Here is a 26,604-nt window from a genome sequence, read left to right as displayed (position 1 = left end):
TTAGGGATGGAATTTGAGGTCACCTGAGCAGTGTCACCTTTGACTTCCCCTGAAGTAACACATTAATGTTTTTCTGAACTCTTAATTCAGTACCAACATGGAACTAAAGGCTGCAAATGAAGTTTGATTTTAAGGGAATTTGAGTCAAATGAACCCAATGAGGGTTCTGTTGTGCAGGATCCAGGTTTATTAGGGCGCATTTCTGGTCCCTTTTGGTCTGGGGGGGTCCCCAAGAGCCAGGGGGGTAGGGGGGTTTGTCCTGTTGGCAGAGCCGGGACAGAAGGGTCTGCAGGTGGGAGGTGGAGGAGAAAGAGTGCATCTCCCTAGAGAGCTCTGCCAGACCCAGTTCCAAGAGCTGGAGCTGGAGGGTGAGCGTGCAGACTCACCCTTGTGCTGACTTAACCTCTGGCGGGTTCACCCCCAAGTGCTGTGGCAGGGAACCTCCTACGGATACATCCTTGTGCTGACTTAACCTCCTGTGGACTCAACTCGGAGTGTTGGGGCAGGAAACCTGCAGACTCACCCCTGAGTGCTGGGGCAGGAAGGATGGCACCTTCCCAGCTCTGGAATGTGGTTTGTTGAACATGGGTATGGGCAGCCCAGGCCGGGGTCATAATTGCTCTTCTTCCTGACCCATGCACAGGGCTGGCATGTGGTCCCTGCCCGAGTATCCCTGCAAACAAAAGAATGTAGGTTTTTCTTGCTAGGACCGTACAATTCGGCTTAATTCCTACAATTAGATGTTTCAAATGCTATAAAATAATTGAATTTGAATTTTTCCCTCTAATTTTGACCCAGACTTACTTTTGGAGTATCCTTACTGGATTTAGACACAGACACATGCTCCTAGCATTTGTTATAACCACGTCCACCCAAGGAATCAAAGATCAGCAAGACTGAAGCAGCTCAGAATGTAACTCTTAGAACGAAGTTAGGAAATGTTTAGTTTAAGAAAGTGCTGTTACTTATTAAGTCTGAGGTAATTTCTTAAATACCTCTGCAACTCAATTTTTAAAACTTTGAAGTTTCAGGCTTAAAAAAAGTTGCTGCTGCTGCTAAGTCACATCAGTCTTGTCCGATTCTGCGACCCCATAGACGGCAGCCCACCAGGCTCCCCCGTCCCTGGGATTCTCCAGACAATAACACTGGAGTGGGTTGAAAAGATTAGTATAATTCTCATTGACCCTTCACTCAAACTCCTTTGTTACGCTTTCTCATACCTGCTTTTAACATTCTCTATAAAATTGTAATTATTTGAGACACTTAGACAGGATGCCCCTTTACTTATAAGTACATCCTAAATACCATTTATGTCCTAAATCCAGTAGCCTTACTTCATATAAAACCACAGAATTATTCATAACCATCAAAACTTCAGAGACTTCCCTGGTGGTCCAGCAATTAATGAGTGCTTCCACCGCAGGGGTCGTGGGTTCAGTCCCTAGTTGAGTTAAGCTCTCACTGCCATGCAGTGGCACCGCCAAAATTAATTATTTTTAAGATATTCATTACCTAATCTACAGACATTCAGAATTAATCAAATGTTTCAATAATGCTCATAGTAAAACAGAAATGCCTGTTTCTGCTTTGGGATCACAAGTTGCATTTAGTTTCCACGTCTCTCTCTTCAGTCTTGAACATTCCTCAGTCTTCTCATCTTCTTGTGACTCTGACATTTTTGGAGTGCAAGCCGCTGCTTTTGGAGATGCCTCTCAATTTGGGTCTGTCTAACATCTTTCTGGTTGGATTCTGGGTACCCTTTGGCAGCAGCAGCACAGGTGAGGCTGTGTGCTTAGCGCACAACACCAGGGGGTCATGAATCTGACCTTTACTGCTGAGGTTGAACTTTATCACCTGAGTAAAGCAGTGTCCTCGAGGGTTCTTCGTTGTAAATTATGGTGGTTTTTTTTTTTTTTCTTTTTAAATTAGAAGTATCTTGTGAGGAGATAATCTGGGGCGATATAAATATTCTGTTTCTTGTCAGATGTTGAGAGTAAGTAATACATTTGATCCCCAAGGGAACATTCCATGTGAGAACAGGCATTATGAAGGACAGAAATGGTAAGGACCTGACAAGTAGAAGAGATTAAGAAGAGGTGGCAAGATTACACAAGAACGATACTATTAAGTTCTATAAGACCTTAAGAACTATTAAGGTTCTTAAGAACTATTATACTATTAACAACGATTAAGACCTATAAGAAAAGGTCTTATTGATCTGGATAACTATAGTGGTGTGGTCACTTAACCGAGAGCTAGACATCCTGAAGTGTGAAGTCAAGTGGGTCTTAGGAAGCATTACTGTGAACAAAGTTAGTGGAGGTGATGGAATTACAGCTGAGCTATTTCAATCCTAAAAGATGAGGCTGTGAAAGTGCTGCACTCAATATGCCAGCAAATTTGGAAAACTCAGCAGTGGCCACAGGACTGGAAAAGGTCAGTTTTCATTCCAATCCCAAAGAAAGGCAATGCCAAAGAATGTTCAAACTACTACACAATTGCACACATGTCACACTCTAGCAAAGTAATGCTCAAAATTCTCCAAGCCAGGCTTCAACAGTATGTGAACCGAGAACTTTCAGATGTTCAAGCTAGATTTAGAAAAGGCAGAGGAACCAGAGATCAAATTGCCAACATCTGATCACAGAAAAAGGAAAGGAATTTCAGAAAAACATCTGCTTCATTGACTACACTAAAGCATTTGTGTGGATCACAACAAACTGTGGAAAATTCTTAAAAAAGATGGAAATACCAGATCCCCTTACCTGTCTTCTGAGAAATCTGTGCAGATCAAGAAGCAACAGTTAGAACCTTACATGGAACAACTGACTGGTTCAAAATTGGGAAAGGAGTTCATTAAGGCTGCATATTGTCACCCTGCTTATTTAAACTTACATGCAGATTACATAAAGCAATAAGGAGGGCTGAATGAATCACAAGCTGAAATCAAGATTTCCAGGACAAATGACCTCAGATATGTGGGTGATACCACTCTAATGGTAGAAAGTGAAGAGGAACTAAAGAGCCTCTTGATGAGGATGAAAGTAAACAGTGAGAAAGCTGGCTTGAAACTCAACTTTAAAAAAGCTAAGATCATGGCCTCTGGTCTCATCACTTCATAGCAAACAGATGGGGAAACAGTGACAGATTTTATTTTCTTGGGCTCCAAAACCACTTCTGACAGTACGGTGACTACAGCCGTGAAATTAAAGATGCTTCCTGGAAGAAAAGCTGTGACAAACCTAGACAACATATTAAAAGCAGAGACATCACTTTGCTGACAAAAGTCCATGTAGTCAAAGCTATGGTTTTTCCAGTAGTCATGTATGGATGTAAGAGCTGGACCATAAAGAAGGCTGAGCACCAAAGAATTGATGCATTCGAACTGTGATGCTAGAGAAGACTCGAGAGAGTCCCTGGGACTGTAAGGAGATCAAACTAGTCAATCCGAAAGGAAATCAGTCCTGAATATTCACTGGAAGGACTGATGCTGAAGCTCCAATACTTTGGCCACCTGATGGAAAGAGCCGACTCACTGGAAAAGTCCCTGATGCTGGGAAAGATTGAGGGTAGGACGCAGACGGGGGTAACAGAGGATGACATGATTAGATAGCATCACTAACTCAATGGACATGAATTTGAGCAAGCTCCGAGAGAGAGTGGAGTACAGAGGAGTCCAGCATGCATCCATGGGGTAGCAAAGAATCAGACAGGACTTAGCGGCTGATGACAACCCTTAAATATCAGCATTGATCATTTTAAAACAAATTAAATCACATTATTGCAATCTGGCAATGCCACACGATTTCACACTACATATCCTGTTCTTAAAAACCTTTCCAAGTTTGCCTATTCTAATTAAAACAAAACAGAAATTCCTTGTCATTCGTAAGTAAAACACTGCAGGATCTGGCTCCAGCTCTCTCTGGGACCTCAGGGACACAACACTAACACAACACTTTCAGTCATGTTGGATTTCCTCTGGTGGCCAAATAAGTCCATTACTAAGGCCTATGATAGATACCAGGGCTTCCCTCCCAGAGGCCCACTCCCCAGGCCCCAGGCCCTCCTCTTTCAGCCGCCAGCCTCTGCCTGGGCTCTCTCCAGGCTTCACAGGACCTCTGCCCTATGATCTGAGCTGCAGCCCTCCTCTGAGAGGGCCCCTCCCTCACTACCTGCCCTAAAGAACGGGGCCAACTCTGTTGCTCTTCTTCTCTTGCACCGTTTGCTTTTCAGTACTCATCATGATGGGAAAGTGCCTCATGTATGTATTGAGTGGGCTGTTTGTCTACTTCCATTAGCACATAAGCTCCATGAAGGCAGGGACTTTTTCCAAGGCAACTATAAATTTTCCAGATTAAAAGAGCAATTTATAAAACCTCTTGGGCCTCATGATCATTGCAGCATTATTCACAACAGCCAACACATGGAAACAACCTGTGTCCATTGGTGGATGCGTGGATAAACAAGATGTGAAATTATAATATACATATGTAATTATGAAAAGTTGAAAGTGAAGTCGTTCAGTCGTGTCCGACTCTTTGTGACCCCATGGACTGTAGCCTACCAGGCTCCTCTGTCCATGGGATTCTAAAGGCAAGAATACAGGAGTGGTTGCCATTTCCTAATCCAGGGGATCTTCCTGACCCAGGGATCGAACCCGGGTCTCCCGCATTGAAGGCAGACGCTTTAACCTCTGAGCCACCAGAGAAGCCCATACATACAAGTATATATATATACACACAATGGAATATCATTTATCCATAAAAAAAGGAAATCCTGCCCTTTGTGACAACATGGACGGACTAGAGGGCATTATGCTAAGGAAAACAAGTCAGACAGAAAGACAAAAATACTGTATGATCTCTTATCAGTTCAGTTCAGTCACTCACTCGTGACCAACTCCTTGTGACCCCATGAATCACAGCACGGCAGGCCTCCCTGTCCATCACCAACTCCCAGAGTTCACCCAAACTCATGTCCATCGAGTCGGTGATGCCATCCAGCCATCTCACTCTCTGTCGTCCCCTTCTCCTCCTGCCCCCAATCCCTCCCAGCATCAGAGTCTTTTAGAGTGAGTCAACTCTTCGCATGAGGTGGCCAAAGTATTGGAGTTTCAGCTTTAGCATCAGTCCTTCCAGTGAACACCCAGGATCGATTTCCTTTAGAATGGACTGGTTGGATCTCCTTGCAGTCCAAGGGACTCTCAAGAGTCTTCTCCAGCACCACAGTTCAAAAGCATCAATTCTTCGGCGATCAGCTTTCTTCATAGTCCAACTCTCACAAACGTGGAGCCCAAAACAAAACTTAAAACTTCAGAGGTGTTTACTCTTTGGACTCTTTTCTCTCACTGCTCTCTGTCTACTGTTGCAAATGGAAAGTTGGATTTAAGATCTGCTTCTATGTTTTTCAAGCTTCCCTGGTGGCTCAGATGGTAAAGAATATGCCCACGATGCAGGAGACCTGGGTTTGATCCCTGAGTAGGGAAGATCTCCTGGAGAAGAGAATGGCAACCCACTCCAGTATGTTTGCCTGGAGAATTCCATGGACAGAGGAGCCTAGAAGGCTACCGTCTAGGTGGTCGCAAAGAGTTGGACACAACTGAGCAAATAACACTTTCACTGTTTTCTGTTTCCCGAGGCTTTATCAGGCTCTGCAGAGACCAAGCAATGGATTCCATGTTTTATTTAACAAACACAGCCCATGTATAGTGTTCTCCCCTCTCAGCAGCTCCGCAGGGCAGTGCTGGTCCCATTTCACAAGCACATCTCTGCGGAGGGCTGGAGAAGGACACTGGTCCAGCTCCTTCCATCGTGAAAGAGAAGCAACTGATCCAGCTGCCTTACCTTTGTGGGGTCTCCTGGCATGGAGGCTGAAATGCAGGGCCGATTCCTGCAAGGGTAGAGGGCTGTCTTTGAAGAATGGACAGCCTTCCGCAGCGTTTGCTCCAGAACCACCTGGGAGCAGCTAAACGGGCCCTGCTCTGCCCAATAGAACATCAGTCTTTATTGGAAACATCCAATTCAATGACATTTCCAGCTCATAAAATTCAGAGTCTCCAACTTCCTGTCTGTTCCTCTGAAGGCTGTGCTTCTGGCACGGCCACTCTGTCTTCAGTGGGATTTCACAGGCAGAGTGTGTGATCTGCTGGCCTGAATTGCTGTGAACCCTGAACACACAATCTCACAAAAACGAAAACAGTCTTCCCTTAGTTGGAAGATTATATTGTAATATTATAGAACATATAGCATCTGTGCTAATAATTTCTATAAGCTATCTGCTGTGATTATTTCAAAAAGGGCTTATAGTAAAAGATCCCTGAAATCTATTCCTACCCTATCACATACATTCTGAATTTTTGCACAGCCAGAGGGTCAAACTCAAGCTCAGCGATGTGGAACGTTGAAAAGGGCTGAGGCACTGGGGAATAATGATTCAATTGGCTTCATGCTGCTCCTTAAGACTTTTGGCATCATTACAGCAAAGCCACATTTGACTCAGGAATAAAGTTCAATGACTATTTCTTACAAGATTTCTGAAAATTGAAAAAGGATACACTGAAGGCAAAGAAGTAAAAATTACGGACAGTCACAGAGGATGAAAGCTTCAGAACCAGGTACAGCCTGTCCTCGGTGACTGAGTAACTGTCTCTGCACATTTATAACAATGGCTCCGTGGGACCTGAGCGGACCCTTAGGCGGCCCCATCTCAGGACCTAAACTTGCCCAATCAGCCTAGCCGCAGTTTAACTCTGGAGTTTGCTGTCGAGATGCATAATATCTGGAAGAATTTCCACATCAAAACACTGCCAAATGTGAATTTTTACTCAGAATGAATTTGTAAGTGAGAAGAAAAGACGCCAGATTGGAGAATTTTCAAGAAACACTCTGCTCACTTGTTCTCAACATCAGATTTCCGGGCTGTGGATGACCCTACATAAACTCAACTTCTTATGGATAAAGGACAGACAGTTCCATGAGACAGGCTTTGACTGTGGGGTCCAGTGCGGTCCACTCTTAACTTTACACCTTAATGATTCTTTCAGACCAAGGTTAGAAAGAAAGTGAAAGTGCGACTCTTTGCGACCCTATGGACTATACAGTCTATGGAATTCTCCAGGCCAGAATACTGGAGTGGGTGGCCTTTCCCTTCTCCAGGGGATCTTGCCAACCCAGGGATCGAACCCAGGTCTCCTGCGTTGCAGGCAGATTCTTTACCAGCTGAGCCACAAGGAAAGCCCAAGAATACTGGAGTGGGTAGCCTATCCTTTCTCCAGCGGATCTTCCCAACCCAGGAATCGAACTGGGGTCTCCTGCATTGCAGGTGGATTCTATACCAACAACAATGAGGGAAGATCAGAACAAGGTTAATGTCATGTCAAACTACTGGGTTGCTTAATTAGTAGCTGCTATTAAAGAAATTACACATTTATCCACCAAGGAAAGATTAATTCATGTTGTTGATAAGCCTGTTTAAATAGTAATAATATTTTACTTTTACATCTTGTGCCTTCTGCATATTAATAACTAGATATGAAGGTGCCATAGGTATATCAACCTTTTGGGAAGTCACAGTTGATTTACCATATTATATTAGTTTCAGGCGTATAGCATAGTGATTCACAATTGTTAAGAGGTTATGCTCTATTCATAGTTACTATAAAGTACTGGCTATATTCCTGGGTAAGACAGGGAACTTTTAGCTGGTTTACTGTATACCTAGTAGTTCACGCCTCTTACTCCTCCGTTCTCCCTACATGCCCCTCCCCCACTCCTGTTCCCACTGGTAACCACAGGTTTGTTCTCTACATCTGTGAGTCTGTTTCTTCTTATATTCACTAGTTTGTTTTATTTTTTAGAGTCATTTAAATGATATCATACAGTATTTGTCTTTCTCTGACTTATTTCACTTAGCATTCAGTTCAGTTCAGTTCAGTCACTCAGTCGTGTCCGACTCTGCGACCCCATGAATCACAGCACGCCAGGCCTCCCTGTCCATCACCAACTCTCGAAATTCACTCAAACTCATGTCCGTCGAGTCAGTGATGCCATCCAGCCATCTCATTCTCTGTCGTCCCCTTCTCCTCTTGCCCCCAATCCCTCCCAGCATCAGAGTCTTTTCCAATGAGTCAACTCTTCGCATAAAGTGGCCAAAGTATTGGAATTTCAGCTTTAGCATCAGTCCTTCCAACGAACACCCAGGACTGATCTAGTCCAAGGGACTCTCAAGAGTCTTCTCTAACACCACAGTTCAAAAGCATCAATTCTTCGACGATCAGCTTTCTTCACAGTTCAACTCTCACATCCATACATAATACCCTCCAAGTCCATCCATGTTATTGCAAATGGCAAGATTCAATTCTTTTTTATAGCTGAATAATATCAATCACCGGAGAAGGCAATGGCAAGCCACTCCAGTACTCTTGCCTAGAAAATCCCATGGATGGAGGAGCCTGGTGGGCTGCAGTCCGTGGGGTCGCTATGGGTCGGACACGACTGAGCGACTTCACTTTCACTTTTCACTTTCACACATTGGAGAAGGAAATGGCAACCCTCTCCAGTGTTCTTGCCTGGAGAATCCCAGGGACGGGGGAGCCTGGTAGGCTTCCGTCTATGGGGTCACACAGAGTCGGACACGACTGAAGTGACTTAGCAGCAGCAGCAATATCAATCATATATACATACCACATCGTCCTTATCCATTCATCTACTGATGGACACTTAGGTTGCTTCCATTTCTGAGCTATTATAAGCAGTGCTGCAAAGAATACTGAGGTGCATGTTTTTTTCCCAATTACTGTTTTGGTTCCTTTTGGGATACATGCCCAGGAGTGGAATTGCTAGACCAAACAGTAACTCTGTTTAGCTTTTTGAGGATCCTCCATATTGTTTTCCACAGTGGCTGCATGAGTTTACATTCCTACCACCAGTGCACAAGTGTTCTCGTTTCTCCACATCCTCACCAACACTTGGCATTCGTTATTATTATATTTTAATGACAACCATTCTGACAGGTGTGAGGTGGTATCTCATTGTGGTTTTGATTTGCATTTCCCTCATGATTAGAGATACTGAGCCTTTTTTCATGTGGCTGTTGGCAATCTGTGTGTCTTCTTTGGAAAAATGTCCCAGATAAACTGAAGATGATGCATCAAGAAGGAGCAAATGAGAATTTTTTTTCACTTTGTCCAGCTCCACTGGCCCTGAGGGGCCGAGCCCTTTGTCCCTGGATTCTGGGTAACACAGTGTATGCAGAGACAGCAGCTGAGCCATGCGGGCAGTGAGGCACTCTCCTACCCCACCCCTAAGGACAGGGCAGCATCTTCCAGCAGAAAATCAGTCTCCTGTTGGCAGGACCTGCCATGTGCAGTCCTTCAACGAGGTCTTCATTCCTCAGGCTGGCGGGGGCCTGTCCAGGTCTCCAACTGTTGTGGGCTGAATGTCCAGTCTCCCTAAAATTCCTGTGTTGAAACCGACACCCGAGGTGACGGTATTAGTGGGTAGCATTTAGGGGACGACTGCAGAGCCTTGCGACAGAAGCAGCTCTCTTTTAACAGCGGCCCCAGAGATCATGTCATGAGCACACAATAGGCCTTCTGCAACCTGGGAAAGGGCCCTCACCAGACCCTGAATCTGCTGGTGCCTTGACCCTGGACTTCCCAGGCCTCAGAAATGTGAGAAATATATTTCTGTTGCCACCCAGTCTCTAGTATTTCATTTTCTTACAGCAGCCCATGTGGAGAAGACACCAACCTTCCTTCCACTGCCCCAAACTCACCCCTGGATGTGTTATGCTCCCCCACTTGGTGCCTCTACACAAATGCTTTCTCTGACCAAGTCCCACCTGTTCTCCAAGATCAGGGATGTCCTCAGGTCCTCCCACTGCCCTGCACTCACCTCTCTGGGACCTCTGTTCTGCAGTGCAGTGCTTTCTGTACCTACTGTTGTGGGTCTCCTCTCTCCTCCTCAGGGCCCAGTGCAGGGCCTGAGTGCTCTATGGGAGTGGAAGAAATACATAAATACAACTGAAGTCCACTTGTAGTCCCACGAGCTCTCGCAGAAATTCACCATATGGAATATAAGCAAAGCTTCTCAACACACTTAGGCATGATGTCCTGAAGTTGACCAGATGTTGGACATGGGCTTTGCTGATCAAGTGGAAGAGATTTTATATGTAGCATACAAGAAACATTGAGAAGACAATCCCCAAACATTGGTTTTTTTCTGCAACTTGCCCTCATTGGGTGTATAATGTTGCTAAGAAATACATGAAATCTACATATGAACAGGCAGACCTGATTGGTAAAAAGACACAGAAAACAGCAATAACTGTAGAGCCTCTGGCCGCAGCAGTTATTAGGGACGTGAGCTGAGTGGTTATCAAGGGCGCACTATCACATTTTGTGAAACGAAGGAAGAAGCCCAGAAGTTGTCACAGAATGTGGCCATAAAGCAGGATGCCCAGTCTTTACACATAGACATTCCATAGAAGGAAGGAAATCACCCTGAAAGGTTTTAGAAACGATGATGTTGGAGTTCTGGTTGCAGCCAATGTTGCTGCACATAGGATAGACATCCCTTAGGTTGATCTGGTTGTTCAAAGTTCTCCACCAAAGGATGTGGAGTCCTACATTCACCATTCTGGGCGAACAGAGCTGGAAAGACCAGGGTTTGATCTGCTTTTATCAGCCCAAGGAAGAATACTAGTTAGCCCAAGTGGAGCAAAAAGCGGGAATTAAATTTAAGCGAACAGGTATTCCTTCTGCAGCAGAGATAATAAAGTTTCTAGCAGAGGTACCATCAGGCTCTTGGACTCTGTGCCTCCCACTGCGATCGGTCACTTCAAGCAATCAGCTGAGAAGCTGATTGAGGAGAAGGGAACTGTGGAAGCCTTGGCAGCAGCCCTGGCCCAATTCTCCGGTGCCACATCAATAGATCAGCGCTCCTCGATCAATTCAAATGCAGGCTTTGTGACCATGATCTGCGATGCTCAACTGAAACGCCAAACATTAGTTATGTTTGGAAAGAACTTAAAGAGCAACTGGGTGAGGATACTGATTCCAAAGTGAAGAGAATGGTCTTTCTCTAAGGAAAGCAGGGTGTTTGCTTTGATATCTCTACTGCATCAGTAACAGAAGAACAGGAAAAGTGGAATGATTCACGGCGATGGCAGCTTTCTGCAGCCACAGAGCAACCAGAGCTAGAAGGACCATGGGAGCGATATCGCAACAGGGGAAAGGCAATTGAGGCTTCAGGGGACAGCGGGAGAACAACCAAGGTGTCAGGGGACAGTGGGAAAGAAGGAAAAGCTTCAGAGGACAGCAATCAGGAGGTGGCAACAAAAGTAACAGATTCCAAAACTAAGGCCAGAAGCAGAGTTTTAATAAAGCATCCGGACAGAAATTTGAAGTACAGGATTTATTTGGCAAAATCAACTATGTTTGGCAGCATGGGACTGAACATTGTTTTTCATACAAAGTTAAAAGCACACTGTATTTCCTTCCTAACCACTTGCCCAGAGTCCATCTCTTCGAGAGAGGTAAGCTTCATCTAAATTATTTCATCTGTGGTGACTGTCAGTTATAACTTTATTGCTACTTCTATCTTGGGTATTCCTTTGGAAAAGGTGTATGGATTCATTACATATTCTAATATATTGTCTATAGATTATAAAGTCAAGCATGTATCTGCTGATACTTTTTAAGTTGATCTGTCTTTTATACTTAGAAATGTCTCTTAGTAGGCTTCCTGGTGGCTCAGATGGTAAAGAATCTGCCTGCAATGCAGACCTGTGTGTCAATCCCTGAGTTGGGAAGATCCCCTGAAGAAAGAAATGGCAACCCGATTCAGTATTCTTGCCTGCAGAATTCCATGGACATAGGAGCCTGGCAGCCTACAGTCCATGGGGTCACAAAGAGGTGGATGCAACTGAGACTATAGCTCACTCTTTGTTCTTGTTCAGTGGCCCAGTCATGTCCAACAATTTGCAACCTCATGGACTGCAGCAGGCCAGGTCTCCCTGTACCCCACCATCTATTGGAGTTTGCCCAAGTTCATGTTCATTGAATTGGTGATGCCACCCAGCCATCTTGTCCTCTGACACCCTCTTCTCCTCTGCCCTTGATCTTTCCCAGCATCAGGGACTTTTCCAATGAGTCATCTGTGCAAATCAGATGACCAAAATACTGGAGCTTCAGCATCAGTCCTTCCAGTGAATATTCAGGGTTGATCTCCCTTAAGATTGACTGGTTTGATCTCCTTGCTGTCCAAGGGACTTTCGGGAGTCTTCTCCAGCACCACAGTTCAAAGGCATCAATTCTTTGGTGTTCTGCCTTCTTTACAGTCCACTCTGACAACCGTACATGACCAATGGGAAGACCACAGCCTTGACTATGTGGACCTTTGTCGGCAGAGTAATGTCTCCACTTTTCAACACACTGTCTACGCTTGTCATCACTTTTCAGCCAAGAAGCAATCATATTCTGATTTCATGGCTGCAGTCACTGTCTGCAGTGATTTTGGAGCCCAAGAAGAGAAAACCTGTCACTACTTCCACCTTTTCCCCTTCTATTTGCCATGAAGTATGGGGGCTGGATGCCATGATCTTAGTTTTTTTAATATTTAGTCTTAAGTCGGCTCTTTCACTCTCCTCCTTCACCCTCATCCAGGCTCTTTAGTTCCTCTTCATTTTCTGCCATTAGAGTGGTATCATCCGCATATCTGAGGTGATTGTTGCTTCTCTTACCTATCTTGATTCCAGTTTGTAACTCATTCAGACCAGCATTTTTCATGATGTGCTCAGCGTATAGGTTAAACAAACAGGGTGACAGCAGACAGCCTTGTTGTACTCCTTTCTCGATCTTGAACCAATCAACTGTTCCATACGGGGTTCTAACTGTTGCTTCTTGACCTGCATACAGGTTTCTCAGGTGACAAGTAAGATGGCCTGGTATTCCCATCTCTCTTAGAGCTTTCCACAGTTTGTCATGATCCACACAGTCTAAGGCTTTAGTGTAGTCAATGAAACAGAGATAGATGATTTTTGAAACTCCCTTGCTTTCCCTATAATCCAGCAAATGTTGGCAATTTGATCTATAGTTCCTCTTCCTTTTCTAAGCCCAGCTTGGACATCTGGAAGTTCTTGGTTCACTCTCGCTGTTGGTAAACGGTGATTTTTTAAAAAGATACAATCAAGACATGGAGAAAGATAAAATGATTGTCAAAGATTTTAACTTATTAGTCAGAGAATCAAAAAGAAATTACAATTGGTTCAAATGAAAAATGAAAGAATATTGGCATTAATTTATAAATTGAAGCAAAATGGAACTACACACAGGGAATGAACGTGTTTGTGCTCAGTCATATACAACTACTTGTGACCCCATGAACTGCAGACTGCCAGGCTCCTCCGTTCACGGGATTCCCAAGCAAGAATACTGCAGTGGGTTACCATTTCCTTCTCCAGAGAATCTTCCCTACCCAGGGATTGAACCCACGTCTCCTATGTCTCCTGCCTGTGCAGGCAGATTCTCTACCACTGAGTCACCTGGGAAAACCACCATAGGGAATAATCCATAGCAAACTACTGGACACAATTGATTTGTATTTCTGTGGACAAAAATCATGATCGTTACCAGTTTTTGTTTTTTACAAATTAATGAGTTGTAAAATAGCATAAAGACAGCAAAAGGAGCAGAGAACCTGCAGAATCTGGTTATCCAGACATGTTTCCATCGCATATACCCAATGAGCTTCTCAGTCGATTTCATAGCTTTTTTTTTTTTTTTTTTTACAATTTTTCCTTTTACCGCTTTAAGTTTGAAACTGTCAAAAATGTTAAAAAAAATTCAAGTGTTTTATAAATGGAAACAGCAGGGAGATGCAAATTGAAACACCTATTTCAACCATCAGAAGATGCATTTTTTTAAACAATTTTACTTATTTATTTTTATTTTGGCTGCACTAAGTCCTCTTGTTGTGCAGACTTTCCCTAGTTGCAGTGAGCAGGGGCTACTATGTAGCTGTTGTGCACTGAGCTTCTCACTGCCATGGCTTCTCTCATCGCAAAGCACAAGCACAGGCTCTAGGGTGTACAGGCCCAATAGCTGTGGTGCACCAGCTTACTTGCCCCTTGGCATGTGGGATTTTCCTGTACCAGGGATCAAGCCCATGTTCCCTACATTGGCAGGTAGATTTTTAACCCCTGGGGAAGCCTGATACATTTAGTTTTGAAAGCAGTATGTGAAAAAAACTACTCTAGATTAAGGTGGAAAAGAAAAAGGAAAAAGTGAATTCACTGTAAGCTCAGATGTATCTAAAATAATCAGTTACACATGCATGCAAGTTAGCACTATCAAAAAATTTTATGAATTTGGAAATAATCTAAAATATATTTCATAAATCTTTCTGATGTCTCTTCAAGCATTGAATGGGTAAAAAGAGGCTCTATGCAAACCAACACGATGAGTGTCCTCAACTCTGCACGATGAATTTCTTAGACAACTGACAGGGGATGTCAGTTACGATCAAAGCTAGAACACAGTCCAATGGCCTTACGTGAAGCATTTGCAGCTTCCTGACTTGTCAACAGACTTTCTTTCTTGGGTTATAAATATTCCATATGTGTGGTGGCTATGTTCCCTGTCAACTTGGTTAAGCTGGAACTATGCTGTTTTTTTAAAAAATATACTTTTATTTATTATTTTTGACTGTGCTGGATCTTCCTCGCAGGCTTTCTCTAGTTGAAGAGAGCGGGGGCTACTCTCTAGTTGTGGTGCATGGGTTTCTCAGCTCATTGGCTTCTCTTGTTGCAGAGCACAGGCTCTAGGGCATGTTGGCTTCAGCAGCTGTGGTGCAGGCTCAGTAGTTGCCATTCCCGGGCTCTAGAACACAGGCTCAAAAGTTGTGGTGCACCAGCTCAGTGGGATGTAGGATATTCCCAGATTAGGGATCAAACCCCTGTCTCCTGCAGTAGCAGACAGATTCTTTACCGTTGAGCTACCAGGGAAGCCCTGAAACTATGTTTTGTGCAGTTCCTTCCCTGGGCACAGGAGTGGTCACCCGGAGACCCAGGGGCAGTAAAGGAGTAGCCACTCTGTCCGCAGGTACACCCCTTCCCAGGTGGAGCGCTGGCTCACCTGTGGGGAGGCGGCAGATATCTCCTTTGGGAGCAGGTGTGAGCACAGCCCTGTGGCAGAGGCACCTCCTTCCCTTCAGATCCTGGCCCATCTGCTTACATTCTTGCCTGCGTGCTTACCAGCAGCCACATCAGTATACTCTCATCTTAACAAGGTTAGGTCTTCCAATCTGTGTATATGGGCTGTCTTTCCATTTAGGTACATCTTTTTTAGTTTCTATCAGCAATGTTTTCAACATTGTTCAGTCTTTTATTTTTATGCTATTGCAAATGAAATGGTTTTCATAATTTCTATTACAAATTCTTCATTGTTAGTGTATAGAAATGCTTCTGACTTTTGCATAATGATTGTATCCTGCCCCTTTGCTGAATTAGGTTTAGTTCTAAAAGTTGATTTTTGGCATTTTTTAGGATTTTCTACATATAAGATCAAGTCACCAGGGAACAGAGATAAATTTCTTCCTTTCCAATTTGGGTAACTTTGATCCCCTTATCTTGCCTTATTCTTCTAAAACTTCCAATAATGCATTAAATGGAAGTGACAAAGTGGGCATCCTTATCTTACTGCTGACCTTACGGGAAAAGCTTTCAGTCTTTCACTACTGAGAATGATGTTAGACGTAGGGTTTTCAGATGTGGACTTTATGATACTAAGGAAGTTTCCTTTTATTCCTAGTTTTTTTGAGTGTTTTTTAATCATGAAAGGGTGGTGAATTTGTCTAATGCTTTTACTGCACCAATTGAGATTACAATGTGATTTTTTTCTTCATCCTATTAATGTGGGTATCATGTGGACACTCTTTGCATTCCTGGAATATGTCCCATTTGGTCATGGTGTACAATCCTTCCACTATGCAGCTGATTTTAGTCTTCTGGTATTTTGTTGAGATTTTTTGCTTCACTATTCATGAGGGATGTTGGTCTGCAGTTTCCTCTTCTAGCAGTGTCTTTGTCAGGCTTTGATATCGTGTAATGCAAGGAGATCCAACCAGTCCATTCTAAAGGAGATCAATCCTGGGTTTTCATTGGAAGGACTGATGCTAAAGCTGAAACTCCAATACTTTGGCCACCTCATGCGTCGAGTTGACTCACTGGAAAAAACTTTGATGCTAGGAAGGATTGGGGGTGGGAGGAGACAGGGACGACAGAGAATGAGATGGCTGGATGGCATCACCGACTCGATGGACATGAGTTTGAGTGAACTCCGGGAGTTGGTGATGGACAGGGAGGCCTGGCGTGCTGTGATTCATGGGGTCGCAAAGAGTCGGACACGACTGAGCGACTGAACTGAACTGAACTGAATGCCGACTTCATAACACCCATTAGAAAGTGTTCCCTCATCTTTAATGTTTTGGGAAAATTTGACAGGACTGGCATTAGTTCTTTCCTAAATCCTTGGTAATATTCACCAGTGAAGCCATCTTGATCTGGAGCTTTTCTTTGTTGGGAGATTTTTTTATTAAATTACTGATTCAATCTTACTGGTTATAGGTCTATTCAGATTTTCTTGTTTTTCATAGTTCAGTTTCAGGAGATTGTGTGTTTCTAGGAATCTGTCCCTTTCATCTAGGTTATCTCACTTTTTTAGTGTACAATTGTTCATGACAGGCTCTTATAATACTTATTTCTGTGTAGTTCGTTACATACCCACTTTTATTTCTGATTTTAATCGTGAAAAAAAGTAGCCTTTTTCTTAGTCAATGTAGCTAAACATTTGTCAGTTTCATGAAACAAAAGCAGTCTTTTTCTTAGTCAATATAGCTAAAGGTTGGTCAGTTTCATTGATCCTCTCAAAGAACCATCATTTGATTACACTGATTTTCTTGATTGTTTTCTTATTGTTTTTCTCCACTCTTATCTTGTTTCTTTCTTTCTACTAGCTTTGGGTTTAGTTTGTGCTTCCTTGCCTGGTTCCTTATGCTGTAAGATTAAGTAATTAATTTCATATCTTTTGCTTTTTTAATGTGTATATTTACAGCTATACATTTCCCTGTTTACACTGCTTTCACTGCATCCCGTAAGTTTTGACAAATTGTATTCTTGGGAAATTAGAAAATTTCCCTTGTCATTTCTCTTTTTACACACTGGTTAAGAGTGTATTGATTAACTTCTACATACTTGTGAATTATTCAGTTTTTCTTCTGTTAATGATTTAAGTTTCATAAGAAAAGATACTTTTTATGGTTGTTATCTTTCAAAATTTATTGTAAAACTTGTTTTGTGACAGATGCTCATCCTGGAGACTGTTCCATGTGCACTTGAGAAAACCGTGGGTGATACTGTTGCTGAGTCAAATGTCCAACTTGTCCATATTATTACTTGGTCCTCAATTTCTTTCCCAATCTTCTGCTTCATGGTTGTCTCTGTTATCAGAAGTGGGGTGCCGATGACTCCAACTGTTATACAGAACTGCTTATTTCTGCTTTTAAGACTCAAAGGAAGAGCTAGTGATGTAAGCTTGGAGTTTATTCAAAGAATGAGGGGGAAGATGGCCTTCTCTCCTGCCCCACTTTTCCTCTGGTTATAAAAGTGTAGCCCAGTAAGTTCTTGGGGTGGAGCTCTTCTGCCTGCCTGCTCATATCCTTCACAAGAATCCTATACTGACAAATCTACTTCTTACCTCTCACTTTGTCTCTGACTGAATTCCTTCTGTGTTGAGACATAAAGAACCTAAGCGTCATTAAGCTGAGACCAGCTGTGTGGTTTCCGTTGGAACCAGAAGACTGATGATTAATATTCCTGAAACATCACCCTGTGACCTCACCACCAGTCAGAAGAATGTACCTGAGCTGGTCCCACACCCTGAGACCCTCACCCCAGCTGTTGCCTTAAAAACTTCCCTGGAAGTCCTTGGGGTGTTCAAGTCTTTCCAGCACCAGCTGCTTGTTCTTGCTTGGCGCCTATGACTAAACTCTGTACTTTTCTTCACCACAACCAGGTAGACTGGCTTTGGTGCTCATCAGGTGAGCAAACCTGAGTTCAGCTTGGTAGCATGAGGATTAATTTAGGTTGATTATGTTTAAGGCCCCAAAGACTCAGGAAGAACCTTTGACCTTTCCCCTAACTGCCTAAGGAGGTGGACAGGTCTTTTTCTAGAAAAGTCTTGGAAGCAGTGACAAATGACCAGAGAAGAAAATGTCTTGATAATGTGATAAATATTAGTATTCTAAAGCCTTTAAAATTGTACTTCTGAAAACTGAGTGGAAAAAAATGTTTTACTGAAATTAGTAAATAATATGTAGGATAGAAGAGCAATAATAAAAAGTATGTTTATATTAAAGGTGCAAAAGAAACTAAAAATAAATGTGTTAGCTTCCCTGGTGATTCAGCTAGTAAAGAATTTGCCTGCAATGCAGGAGACCCGAGTTTGATCCCTGGGTCAGGGAGATCCCCTGAAGAAGGGAATGGCAACCCATTCCAGTATTCCTGCTTGGAGAATCCCTTTGACAGAGAAGCCTGGCAGGCTATAGCCCGTGGGGTCCCAAAGAGTCAGACATGATTGAGTGATTAGCACTTTCACTTTCAAAGTAACAGTCATGAATAAATTATTATAGTAGAATTATTAACAAAATATTTTGTTATCTTTTTTAAAAAGAAGGAATTTAGATATCTAGGAAATTTATGACTTTATGTCAGATCCTCCCTTTCAGAGTTCTTTGTAACCCTAAACTAAGTCCTCTCCCTACTTTTAGCATGCATAGTTCATGCTATTTCAATGGTTGTCCATTCTTTCCAGTTATGGACTTAAAACTTCAAATGTTACCAGTGTTCCTAAGAATCTCCTTCATAGTGAGAAAATAACACACTGGAGTAAGAACAAATTCCATCTGTATTATCTTAAGTTTTCATTATCTCCTGTTTACTTAGATTTAAGAATACTCCAGTTGCTGAATGAGAGGAGGGAGAATGGACCCAGTGAATTTGAACTTAACACCATGATACCAATCACTGTTCTAAAAAACTGAAGGAGACCTGAGAGCGCCCACCACTTAGGTGTAAGTGCTTACTTGTGGAGCTTGGGGCTTGAACAGTCAGCTCACAGTAGATGGTGAAGGATGAATCTACTCTTGCCCCACAGTTCTGCCTGCTTGGACACTCCAGAAAGGATGCTCTAACCCAGGGCTGTTTGGAATGGGCAGCAGAAACATGCAGACCTCCCCCAGGGGGGCTGCTCTCAGCAAAGCACAGCCAATGGTAATCCAAATCACAGGTGATAGGCTCTCATCAGCCTGACTAAGAACAGGTGAGCATCAGGATGCACTGGCAGCACACTGCAAGGAGCCAGCAGGGAGGGCGTTCAGCTGCAATGTACTGGGAGGAAAGGGGTCCATGTAGGAGCGATGGCCAGGGGACAGACCCAGAACTGACTCTGAATCTGCACTGTTGGACAGACAGTGAGGAACCACATGGGCTATACATGAAAGAGCAGAGAGGAGCAGAGAGGAGAGGAGAAGACCAAGAGGCGAGCATGGGAGATAAGGAAGCGGGCATGGGAACAGACCATGTGGAACCTTCTGGTCCATTGCAGGAAACTTAGCTGAGGACAAGGAAAGTCACTGGTAAGGTTTTTACAAAATCTTTTTTTTTTTTTTTTTAAAAAGAACAGTCTAGGTTCGTAGCACAACTGAGTGATTTCCTATATACCTACCTGCCCCAACCCTGCATAGTACCCCCCCCCCATTATCAACACCCTTGACAAGATGGTAAACTTGTCACAATTAATAAATGTACACTGAAACATCATAATCACCCAAGTCCACAGTTTATATTAGGGTTCACTCTTGGTGTTGTAACTCCATGGGATGGATGAATGTATGACACAAATCCACCACTACAGAATCATACAGAGTAATCTCTCTGCCCTAAAGTCCTCTGTTTATTTATCCCTACCTCTCCCATTATTTCGAGCAACCACCCACCTTTTTATGGACTCCACAGTTTTGACTTTCAGAATGTCAAACAGTATGTAACCTTTTTCAGATTACCTTCTTTCACCTAATATGCAGTAATATGCATTTAAGTTTCTTCCAAGATTTCATAGCTCACTTTTTTAAAGTATTGAATAGTATTCCATCGTCTACATACATCATAGTTTATGTATCCATGCACCTAGTAACATTGGTTGCTTCCAAGTTTTGGCAATCATGAACAAAGCTACTATAAATATTGATATGTAGGTTTCAAGTGAACCCAAAGGATATTTCCTTTGGGTATATATCAAGAAGCAAAACTGCTGGGTTGTATATGAAGAATATGTTCAGTTTTGTAAGAAACTGCTCAACTTCTTCCAAAGTGGCTGCACCATTTTTCATTGCCGCCAGCAAGGAATGAGAAGTCCCATTGCTCTGCATCCTCACTGGCATTTGGTGCTGTCAGGGCTCTGGGTTTTGGCTATTCTAAAAGGTGTGTAGCAACATCTTATAGTTTGCCTTTCCCTGATGACACATGACGTGGAGCATCTTCTCATGTTTACTTGCTAGTAGTATTTCTTCTTTGGTGAGGGGTCTGCTAGGATCTCCAGCTCATTTTTTAAACTAGGTTGTTTGTTTTCTTGTTGTTGAGTTTTAAAAGTTCTTATATTTTGGATAATAGTTCTTTATCAGATGGATCTTTTATAAATATTTCTCCTGCCTGTAGCTTGTCTTTACATTCTTTTGACAGTGTTTTTTGCAAAGAAGAAAAATTTTAATTTTACTTAAGTCCAGCTTATCAGTTCTTTTATGGCTGGTGCCCTCAGGGTCCTATCTAAAAAGTCATTGCCAAACCCGTTGCCATCTAGGCTTTTCCCATGTTAACTCCAGGAATTTTATAGATTGCATTATATACTTCAGTCTGTGATCCATGTCAAGTTCATTTTTGTGAAGGACATAAGGTCTGTGTCTAGACTTTTTGTTTTTGCATCTGAATGTTCAGTTGTCCAAGTACCATTGGTTGAAAAGACTGCTTCCTCCACTGTACTGCCTCTGCTGTCTGTCAGAGATCAGCTGACTATTTATAGAGGTCTATTTATGGGATCGCTATTTTGTTCCAATGATCAGTTCTTTCACCAAAATTATTTTATCTTGAATACTGCATCTTCATAGTAATTCTTGAATTTGAGCAGTGTCAGTCCACCAATTTTGTTCTTCTTCAATATTGTGTTTGCTGCCCTGGATCTTTGCCTCTCTAAACTTTAGAATCAGCTTGTCCACATTCACAAACTAACTTACCAGGATTTTGATGGGGATCACATTGAAACTACAGGTTAATTTGGAAAAAACTGACATCTTGACGATACTGTCTTCCAATCCATGAACATGAGATCTCTCTCCACTTATTTAGTTCTTCTTTGATTTTATCAGAGTTTTTCTAACTTTACTCAGATAGATATTATATGTAATTTGTTAGGTCTGTACCTAAGTGTTTAATTTGGGGGGTACTTATGTTAGTATTGTCTTTTTAACTTCAAGTTGCAGTTGATCATTGCTGATATATGAGAAACTGATAGACTTTTCTATAACTTTGTATCCTGCAACCTGGCTATAATCAATTATTAGTTCTGGAAGATTTATTTTTTTCAGATTTTTTACACAGAAAGTCTGTGTAAAAAATGTTATTGGCAAACAAATAGTTTATTTCTTTGGTTTCTAGTACAATGTTGAAAAGGATCAAGGATTGAAACAGTGTCCCTTGAACTGCAAGGCAGATTCTTAACCACTGGACCACCAGTGGTTAAGGTAAGCCCTTCCTCTATTCCTATTTTACTGACAGTTTTTGTCATGAATAAATCTTGAATTTTATCATATGCTTTTCTGTATCTATTAATATGATCATGTTTTTTTTGTTTTTAACCTGCTGATATCATGAACTATATTAATTGATTTTGAATGTTGAAATAGCTTTGTATTTGTGAGATAAATCCTACTTGGTCGCAATGCGTAATTCTTTTTATATATTACTGAATCTATTTGCAAATATTTTGTTGAAGATTTTGTATCTATGTTGAAGAGACAGATCATAGTTTTCTTATGTCTTTGGTGGTAGGGTAATGTTGAGCTCACAAAATGAGGTAGAACATATTCAGTTTGTTTTCTCTGAAACAGACTGTAGAGAATTGGTGTAATTTTTCCCTTAAAAGTTTGATAATTTACCAGTGAACACATCTGCAGCTGGTGCTTTGTTTTGAAAGGTGATTATTAATTTATCTTCTTCAATATACACAGACCTATTCATACAGTCTGTTCTGTCTGTAAGCTTTGGCAGACTATACCTTTCAAGGAATTGATCCACTTCATCTGGGTTGTCAAATGTGGGGCATAGATTTGTTCATACTATTCTTTTATCAGGGTTTCCCTGGTGGCTGAGACGATAAAGAATCTGCCTGAAATACAAGAGACCCAGGCTCAACCCCTGGGTTGGGAAGATCCCCTGGAGAAGGGAATGGCTACGCATTCCTGTATTCTTGCCTGAAGAATTCCATGGACAGAGGAGCCTGACAGACCTCAGTCTATGAGGTTGCAAGAGTCAGACACGACCAAAGCGCCTAACACTTTCACTTCATTCCTTTATTATCCTTTTAACGCCCATAGAATTTGTGGGAATGTGCTGTCTTACATTCCTGACATTAGTAATTTGTGTCGTCTCTCTTTTTTCTTGTTAGCCTGGCTAGAAGCTTATCGATCTTTTCAAAGAACCAGCTTTTGGTTTTACTGATTTTCTCTATTGATTTCTTGTTTTCAACTTCATTGCTCTCTATTTTTATTATTTATTTTCTTTTGCTTACTTTGGATTTAACTGGCTTTTTTTTCTGGTTTCCTAAGGTGAAAGCTTCCATGATTGATTTCAGTTCTCTCTTCTTTTCTAATATCACATACGATGCTCTAATTTTCCCTTTAATGCTTTCACTGTATCTCACAAATTTTGATAAGTTGTGTTTTCCCTTATTTAAAAAGCTTTATAGCAATCCCAGGAATTCCCTGGCAGTCCAGTAGTCAGGATTCAGCTCTTTCATTGCCAGGGTCTGGATTCAATTCTTGGTTGGGGAGCTATGATCCTACAAGCCTCACAGTGTGGCAAAGAAAAAAAAAGCTTTCTTGCAATCCCTATCAAAACACCAATGGTGTTTTTCACAGAACTAGCATAATTCTAAAATTTGTATAGAAACAATAAAAGACCCTGAATAGCTAAAGCAATCTTGAGAAAGAAGAACAGAGCTGGAGGCAGCATGCTTCCAGCCTTCAGTCTATACTACAGAACTACATTAATCACAACAGGATGATAACATCATTCAGTCCTCACCCCTCAGCTGCTGATGAGGCAGCTGAGATCTACAGAGGTCCACACAGTTAGATAATGCTGAAGACAGAGCTAGTCCCAGGTCTAACAACTCCCATTAGATGACCTGTGTGGAACACACAAGTGCATGCAAGTGAAGGTTCCCTTTCTTCTGGACCGTCTGTTTCCTCCTCCACCCCTAACCCAGGGTGCACAAGGTAAAAGCACTAACAAACACCACTGGCTTACCAGGAGGCTGATGTACAGATGCTTCTGCCAAAATAGTTAGTCCAAATAAACTTTATGATAAGCATCCCCACACCCCCCCAGAAAACCATAAACAGTATGAAATGGGCACAAACTCAGGCACACAGATCAATGGGACAGAATGAAGAGCCAGTAATAAATCCACGCTGTCTGCTGCTGCCATGTCACTTCAGTCGTGTCCAACTCTGTGCGACCCCATAGACGGCAGCCCACCAGGCTTCCCTGTCCCTGGAATTTTCCAGGCAAGAACACTGCAGTGGGTATAAACCCACACACTTCAGTTCAGTCGCTCAGTTGTATCCAACTCTTTGCGACCCCATGAATCACAGCACGCCAGGCCTCCCTGTCCATCACCAACTCCTGGAGTTCACTCAAACTCATGTCCATCGAGTCAGTGATGCCATCCAGCCATCTCATTCTCTGTCATTCCCGTCTCCTCCCACCCCCAATCCCTCCTAGCATCAGACTCTTTTCCAGTCACTTAGGGTCAATTAATCTACAACAGAGAAGGCAAGAATATAACTGCTTATTGTTATTGTACATTAGTTCATCTTATAATACTGAGTAACCATTACCATACATCAAAAAAGTTCACTGACTCCAAAAATATATGGAGATGGAATAGCACACTTCTAAAAAACAGCAGAGGCATAGATAAAAGAGTTTCAAGAGAAATTTACAAAATTTATTTTAAATTCAGGTAGAGTTGATTTACTAGTTTCAGGCTTACAACATAGTGATTCTAAATTTTTATGTTAAACTCCATTTAAAGTTATTATAAAACATTGGCTATATTTCCTGTCCTGTCCTTGTAGTTTATTCTATACATAGTAGTTTGTACCTCTTAGTCCATTCCTCCTACCTTGCCCCTCCTCCTTCCTTCTCACCACTGGTAACTACGAGCTTATTCGCTACATCTGAGAGTTTGTTTCTGTTTTGCTGTATCTATTTCCTTGTTCCATTTTTTAGATTCCACATAGAAGTGAAAACATTTGAGTATTTGTCTCATTTCATTTAGTGTAATACCCTCCAGGTCCATCCACATTCTTGATATTGGTCAAATTTCATTTAAAAAATTATTTATTTGGCTGTGTCAGGTCTTAGTTGTGGAGAAGGAAATGGCAACCCACCCCAGTGTAATTGCCTGGAGAATCCCAAGGACAGAGGAGCCTGGTGGGCCGTGGTCTATGGGGTTGCACAGAATCAGACACGACTGATGTGACGTAGCAGCAGCAGCAGGTTTTAGTGTGGCACAGGGGCTTTAGAGCACGTGGGCTCAGTGCTTGCAGCACACAGGCTTCATTGTCCTCGACATGTAAAATCTTAGTTCCCTGACCAGAGACTGAACTGCATCTCCTGAATTAGAAGGTGGATTCTTAACCACTGGACCACCAGGAAAGTCCCATAATTTCATTCTTTTTAAAGGGTGAGGAATATTCCATTGCACACAAATTCTGCATTTTTATCCACTCATCTGTTGATGGACACTTAGGTTGCTTCCATATCTTGGCTACTATTAAGAGGGTATTAGTTTCCTACTGCTGCATAACATATTATCCCAAGATGTCCTTGCTCAAAACACTAAACATTTGTTATCTCAATTTTTAAAGGTCAGGAATGGGGTGACCAGATGGGTTCCTCTGCCTCAAGGTCTCTAGCAGAGTAGCCATTAAGATGCTGGAGCAGGCTGAAGACCTGACTGGGGAGGATCTGCTTTAAAGCTCACCGCCGTGTTTGTTGACAAGATTCAGCTCCTCAGGCTGCTGAACTGAGCTCCTCACATCCTCAAATTTATTGACCAGAGACTGATCTCAATTCCTTGCCATGAGGGGTTCTCTATAAGGCAGCTGTCATAACCGAAAGCTGGCTTCCCTCAAAGGGAGGACTAGGGCAACGGACAGCAATGCATGCAATCTAATTTTTTTTTGGCCCAGACCAGGTCTGTGGGATCTTAGTTCTCTTAGTTTCCCCACCAAGGTTCCAACCCAGGGCCCCTGGCAGTGAAAGAGCTGAGTACTAACCACTGGACTGCGGGAAATTTCCGGCGATCTAGTCTTCTAAAACAAAATCCCAGAAGTGATTACCTCCGCCACCCCCCGCCCCCCACCTCCCCACGCTTCTGTTATTTTATTCAATGGAAGCTGGTCAGGAAACCCAGCGCACACACAAGGCGAGAGGATTATAAAGAACAGGACAGGAAAGCCAAGCGGGGAGCCACGATAGTTTTCCACCAGGGTGAAAAGTAAAGTAACAGAGAGCCCAGCAGTGTCATTTCACATTAGGGGGGTAGCTGGGAACAACTCCGAAGAAGGAGCAGCTGACACTTCACGTTCAGAACTAAAACTAGGGCCTGTCTTCTCCCCAAGCCTCGGTCGTGCTAAGGCATGGGTAATTGAGTGCGCAGGATGGAAACAAAGAGGTCCACCCAGCAGGGACCACCGCCCTGCGCAGAACGAGTCCCGCTCGGGCCGCGGGGAGAGGTCGGCGCGCCCCAGGGAAGTCGTATCCTCGGGGGTCGTCCTAGCTGTCACCGCCGGGAACCACCCCGTGCCAGCGGCCGCCCAAGCCCCGTGGGCACCTCAGCCCTCCGGACGGAGTCATGCTCCCTAACCACTCAGAAACGGAAAGAACTTTCTAGAGTCACAGAGAGACTTTAATCATGTTTCTCCAGGATGCCTATCTCAAAAGAAAATATGAATACGGCGGCTTATTTCTAAGGTCTCTTTAAACTTTGTCATTCCTTGAATCATTTTCTGCAGAACCGTCAACGCCCGGTCAGGGCCTCATTTCCACAAACACTTGGTGTACCTTAACACAGACGCCACCCTCTCCCACCCGCCTCTGGGCGGCGCTCGCGCGCCGGCTTCGACGCACGCCTGTGACGTTGGCGCGGGCGGGAGCTCCCGGAGCACTAGCCCCTCACAGAGCATTCTCGCCTCACGCTCTTGC

The 26,604-nt window shown here is 42.9% G+C and overlaps 1 pseudogene; it reads left to right on the top strand.

The window, feature by feature from the left end:
* The first annotated feature begins 6,597 nt into the window (after positions 1-6,597).
* On the top strand, positions 6,598-26,537 carry LOC129560008 (nucleolar RNA helicase 2-like; annotated as a pseudogene).
* The last annotated feature ends 67 nt before the right edge of the window (positions 26,538-26,604 follow it).

The sequence above is a fragment of the Moschus berezovskii genome, chromosome 16 (genome assembly GCF_049115385.1).
Source record: "Moschus berezovskii isolate FMDL1 chromosome 16, NW_MosBer_1.0, whole genome shotgun sequence".
Lineage (NCBI taxonomy): Eukaryota > Metazoa > Chordata > Mammalia > Artiodactyla > Moschidae > Moschus > Moschus berezovskii.
Note: the sequence above shows the minus strand (reverse complement) of the source record. Positions and strands in the feature narration are given on the sequence as shown.